The sequence below is a fragment of the Pteropus alecto genome, unplaced genomic scaffold, assembly GCF_000325575.1.
Source record: "Pteropus alecto unplaced genomic scaffold, ASM32557v1 scaffold87, whole genome shotgun sequence".
In the NCBI taxonomy this organism is placed as follows: domain Eukaryota; kingdom Metazoa; phylum Chordata; class Mammalia; order Chiroptera; family Pteropodidae; genus Pteropus; species Pteropus alecto.
The window spans coordinates 6,398,370-6,404,204 of record NW_006443225.1 but is presented as its reverse complement, the minus strand read 5'-3'; positions in this window follow the sequence as shown (position 1 = coordinate 6,404,204).

Below are 5,835 nucleotides of genomic sequence, written 5' to 3'. Positions count from 1 at the left end.
TATTAACCCATCTCCTAAGCGTCTCTCTGAAGGTTCTTCAGCAGGTAACGCTGCTGCTAACTTCAGTTCACTCGGTGGAGCTTCACGGGATCGAAAAGGCAGAAGCTGACTGGACACACAGTGCACACCAGCCACTGTCATTCCCGTTCCCATCCTCGCAGTGCGGTTGTGGGGCCTTCATAAGCCATTACCCCGAGTCACTTCTAAGTCGCCTGGGTCTAAAGTCACTTAAGTAAGATTTCACATGGTTTATGTACAGCCTATTAGTTTATTACCTCTCCCAAGGGGGAAAAAAAATGTAACATTACCAGATCTGACTCACAAGGATAGGATAGTACGTGTGAGCTCAGAGATGGCACAAATCAAGGCAGTGGAACGAGAATGACTAAAATTTGGGAAATGATACCACATTCTGTAGTGTATGTGTTCCTCTTGCCTCACGCCCTTTCAAATGATAAAATGATTTTTTGTGATAAAATATACATAAAATAAATATACCATTTTAACCATTTTTAAGTGTACGAGTCTGTGGCATTAAGTACATTCACAGTGTTCTGCAACCATCACCACCATCCATCTCCAGAACTTTTTCATCATCCCAAACGGAAACTGTATCCATTAAACAAACACTCCGCATTCTCCCCTCCCCCAGGCGCTAGTAACCTCTATTCTTTCCATCTCCATCAATTTACCTATTCTAGGTACCTGAGTGGAATCATACAACATTTGTTCTTTTGTATCTGTTTTTATTTCACTTAGCACAACATTCCCAAAGTTTACCCATGTTGTAGCATATGTCAGAATTTCTTTCCTTTTTAAGACTGAATAATATTCCATTATGAGTGTGTGTGTGTGTGTGTGTGTGTGTGTGTGAATGTACATATCTCATACTTTCTTTATCCATTCATCTGTTGATGGAAACAGGCTGTTTCTACCTTGTAGCTATTGTGAATAGTGCTGCTATGAACACTGATGTAGCCTCATCCTTTTAAAGCCCAGGACCCATTCAATCAAGTTCCTGGCACTTATAACTCCTCCTTCCTTAAGACCAGCTCATGCCAGCTCCCTTCATGCCTTTGCACCCCAACAGTGAAGGCCTCGTCTCCTACAGCAGAACGGAGGCTGGCTTCCTCGTGCACTGCTGTGCTCTCTCCTTAGGGTGGTTCTCTTTGTCCTGCAGAGTCCCTGCTCTTGTCTCTAGATGTGCGACCTTGACCCCTCAGTCCTTTTCTTCAGGAGCTGATGTTTAGTATGCCTGAAGGCCGAGCCTTTCCAAAACACGCTGTAGATAATACCATGGGCATATTATAACATGGAAAATTTTAGTGAAAGCCAGACACGGTTGATGGGATAATGCTATCAAACTTTCTCAAGTTATTCCTAAAATATTTTTATAAAACAGAATTACTTACTATTTGACTGTTTTCTGATAAAAATGGACAACCAGTAATTTATTAAGCCTTTCCTATGTGGAAGTTGCCATACTCTGGATTTGTGGGGAATGCACTAAGTGTAGACATATTCCCTCCATTGCTCTCAGAAAGAGCACATTTAATTAGAGAAATGTGAACTCTGATGCCATAACTAATCAAACAAAGCCTGAGGTTGATTTTTATGTGCTGATGTGCTATAATCTTCCAACTGTACTGTTATATAAAAAAGTTAGATGCAGAAGAATGTAAATGTTACGTTTGGAATTGTGGGAAAAAGGACGGAAGGACTTAGCAGCACACACACATATACATATTTATGTTTGTATGTATGTACTTACACGGGCATTCATGTGCGTAGATGCATAGGTATGTCTGGAATGATACCCAAAGATATAGCCATGGTGGTTGCGTCTGAGGCGGTTGTGGATGACAGAATACCTTTTGCCTGTGCAACCTCTCTTGTATGTTTAAATTTCCTACTGTGTGCACATGTCACTTTCAAAGTTTAAAAAAAAGTTTCTAAAATAACAATAAAAGATAAGGTGGGAGAAGTGGTAAATGAGTAGTGTAAAACAACTCTCAGACGAAGGCAGGCTTGCCGTATGCTGGGGTAGTCGGGGCCGTTCATGGAGGAGGAGGGGGCCTTTGAACAGAGACATCCAGGATGAGTAGGCCGTGGTGAGGAGGGGGTTGGTGGGAGAGTTGGGTGATAGCCTTCCAATTAAAAGGCACAGAATAAGCAAACTGGGAGTTGTCTGAGGTAAATCAATAGACTTTGCCTGGGTAGAAGGATATGGTAGTATTTCATTTACTTACTATATACATTGGCTCATTCCAAATTGCATTTTAAGAAGCTTATAAGATGAATAACAATACAAAATTATTAAAGTAGAAATAGAAACTGAAATCAGGACCCAGGGGAAAATATAAAATTTCTAACCAAAAGGATTAACTAGTTACTGAGCTTTGCAATCATTTTTCAGCCTCCTGATGCCCAGAGTGAAAGAAATATTATAAATATATAACTTTTCCATTGGAATGAAGGATGGCATGCCAGCTCTTTGAGTACCAGTTCTTTCTGTCAAATTTTGTAAGAAAGCGTCATGTGGAAATTCACCCTGGAGACAGTGAGCTCTGGCCCTGGGCAAGATCAGTGTAAGTCAGGATAATGTTCAAGGGCATCTTGGTTGGAGGTCATCTGGGATGAAGATGTTCATTGGTCTACCTTAAAATTTTCTTGGAAGAGTGAATGAATATTATGTCTCCTGGAGAAATTTTTCTAAAAATTCCTCTCTCAACTGGGAGTTCTTTGTGTTGTTGGGTGTTTCTGTTTTTGGCTTGTCATGAGGCCAGAGAGCAGGTGACATGAGGGCAGAGCCCAGGTGGCTGGCATTCTCTGTTACTGGTTGTTGGCTGGTCACATGTTTTAGGACCAGAGCAACAGGTCGCAGCGTGAATATCCTATTAGGAAAGTTGAGAAAGCCAGCAAACAGTGTTTCACCGGGGTGACAGGCAACTTCCCCTTCCTCGGGTGTCTCTTGAGACAAATGCCTTCAGAGACAAGATTTGCCTTATTCTAGAGCTATGATAATTGTTCCTTTGAAACTCCAATATTCAACACTAAAAACGAATGTCAGCTAGGCATTGCTCTAAACATTTTCAAGTCCACAGCTATGGAAAAACATCTAATGCTGAGCAAGGTGAACTGTGTGGGGTAGGCCAGAAAGGTAGGCTGGGACCAGATCGTGTTGAGTACTCTCAGCAGTTTAGACTTTCTTCTGTAAGCAATGGGTAGCCATCGATGATTCATAAGTAGGAAATACATAAGAAGGAGCATGAGATGTTTTAAGTGGTTAATCCAGTGGCAGTTTATTGAATGAAATTGAAGAAAAAGAGGCCGGAGGGGGGAGAATATTGTGATGTTTTTAAACCCTGTATAGGGTAATAGATGTGAGAGTCAAAAGGAAAGCCTGCTCACACTCTATAGAGACGTAATTGGTAGGTCTTCGTGACTGAATGTGGGAGCTGAGGAAAAGTGAGTGGGCTGAGACCTGGAGCCCAAGAGATTTAAAAGGGCAATAGAAATTGTGGAAACAGAGAAGGTGTCAAGAAGGAAAGTCGTGTGGGGAATATGAATTTGTTTTTACACATTTTGTTTTTGAGATGCTGACAGAATAATGAAGCAAAATGACCTAACCATTAGCTGAAAATAAAGGAATGAAGCTAAATGCAGACTTAGAAGCTATCTGAATAAACGAGGTTCCTGATGGAAGTACATCATTTCACCTATGAAATCATCTTACCAAAAAGTGAACTTGAATCAGATCACGTCTCCAGATCTGACTACAGTTTACAGGAAATTAGGGTGAGTAAAGGGACAAACATTTAAACAATGCCATGGGGAGGTGGTCAGCAAAATGCAGAATGTGGGATATTATACGGGAAAAGTGAGCTGGTGTTTTCCACAAGTAAATTGCAAGGAGGAAAAAAAGAAGGGGAAAGAACCTAAAGGTTAAAAGAGCCGTAAGGAGCCACCTCAACCAAGTGCCATATTTGTGGACCTTATTTGGATCCAATCTGAACAAACCAATCCCTTTAAAATTTTTATGAAACAATTGAGGAAATTTGATCTAATTGGATATTTGCCAATATTAAGGGATTCTTTTTTTATTTTTAGACATATTAATGTTTTTGTGGTTAAGGCTTTTTATAAGAATCTTTATATTTTTTAAACATTTACTGGAACATTTACAGATGAACTGATGTGATTTCTGAGATTTGCTTCAAAATAATCTGGTGGGGGTGAGACATGGGGAAGGGTGGGGGCACAGATCAATCAAGAATGGCCATAAATGGATGATTGTTGAGCTCGTGTGCTGGTACCTGCGGGGAGAAAAGGAGGTCATCACACAATTCTCTCTGCCATCATGTATGTTCAAAATGTTCCGTAATAAATGGGAAATTCATAAATAAATGAGTTCACCCCACACGAAAGCCAAATACTTCCTTGTAAAAGTAAATGTCTATAGACAGGTGAGCAGGTGGCCCCAAACAGAATCCTGGGAAAGCATCGTTTAAGGGGAAATCAGGGAAAGAAGAACAACAGGTGGAGTAGAAGCAATGTGCTCCACTGGCAAAAAGTGCTGCTTTAGGATTCAACAGACCTAGCTCGCTAATTCTTACTCCTTTTCTCATCTTGAGCACATCATTTACCTCTGTAAGCCTGCAAGCCTTGGTTTCCTTATCTGTAAAGGGGGGGTAATAGAGTTAATCCCAAAGGTTCAAGGAAATAATACATAAAAAGAACATTATATTCTGCATGACACAAAATTAATGCTCACTACGCATTAGCTATTTGCATTGTTTTATTATTAATCGAAGTGTTCATAAAAGGTAAGAACCAGAATATGCAGTGTGATAGAGAGCAAGAAAAAATTTCGATGAGAAGACAATGACAACGGTGTCATGTTGTAATCAAGGAATCTGATGCCTTCATCGGATTAGGTCATTTGGAGGTTATTGATGACGTCAACACGTTAGTTTCGTAAAGATGCGGCGAGTCCAACCATCTGATGCCTTCATCGGATTAGGTCATTTGGAGGTCATCGATGACGTCAACACGTTAGTAAAGATGCGGCGAGTCCAACTGGATGAGAAGGAATTGAGATGGGAGCGGTGGTGACACAATGGAGCGGTAGATGCTATGTGTTTCCTTATTTGGTGATGGAAGGAAAGAAAGGGATAGAGCAGCGAAGACAAGGGGGGCCCTTTCTCAAAGTAAGGGAGCTCAAGTTCTCAGGAAGAGAGGAGGAGCCTATGAGCTGGGAGTGATGGGAGCCAGGGGCAGAGCATCCTCAGCTAAGGAAGAGAGGTCAGAGGGCTGGCCCTCTGGTGAGGTTAGAGATTGGGGGAAGTTGATTTACAGTGGAATCGATTTGGAGAATAAAAACAGGACAAAGCCACAAGGGGAACTGCGGTTTCTGAGGACAGGAGAAGGGACTGTGAACGGAGAAAAATAATGGAAGGAAAAAAGAGCAGATAGGGAAGGAAGAGGCACAGAGAAGTATGGGGACGAGAGTGAAAGAAAGAATTGGTGAGTAAAGGGCTTGACATTTGGCTGAGGGTGACAAGGCTGGTTATAAGCAAGAGCAGGTTTATGGGGTGCAGACTGGGGTCCCGAGTGGGCAGCATCTGCACTCTGTTCCCTGGCAGAAATTGTGCTGTGGCCTTTGATGACACCTCCCCCTGGGTGATGGGAGCCTGACACCTGGTGCTAAATCTGTGTCCACAGTTGCCCATGGTGGAATAGAGACCTCCAGCTTCCCGAGGTGGAACTGCAGGTGCTTGGTGAAGCGAAGAGATAGAACAGTCCCCAGAGAGCCAAGGGAGTCCAGCCAGTGAG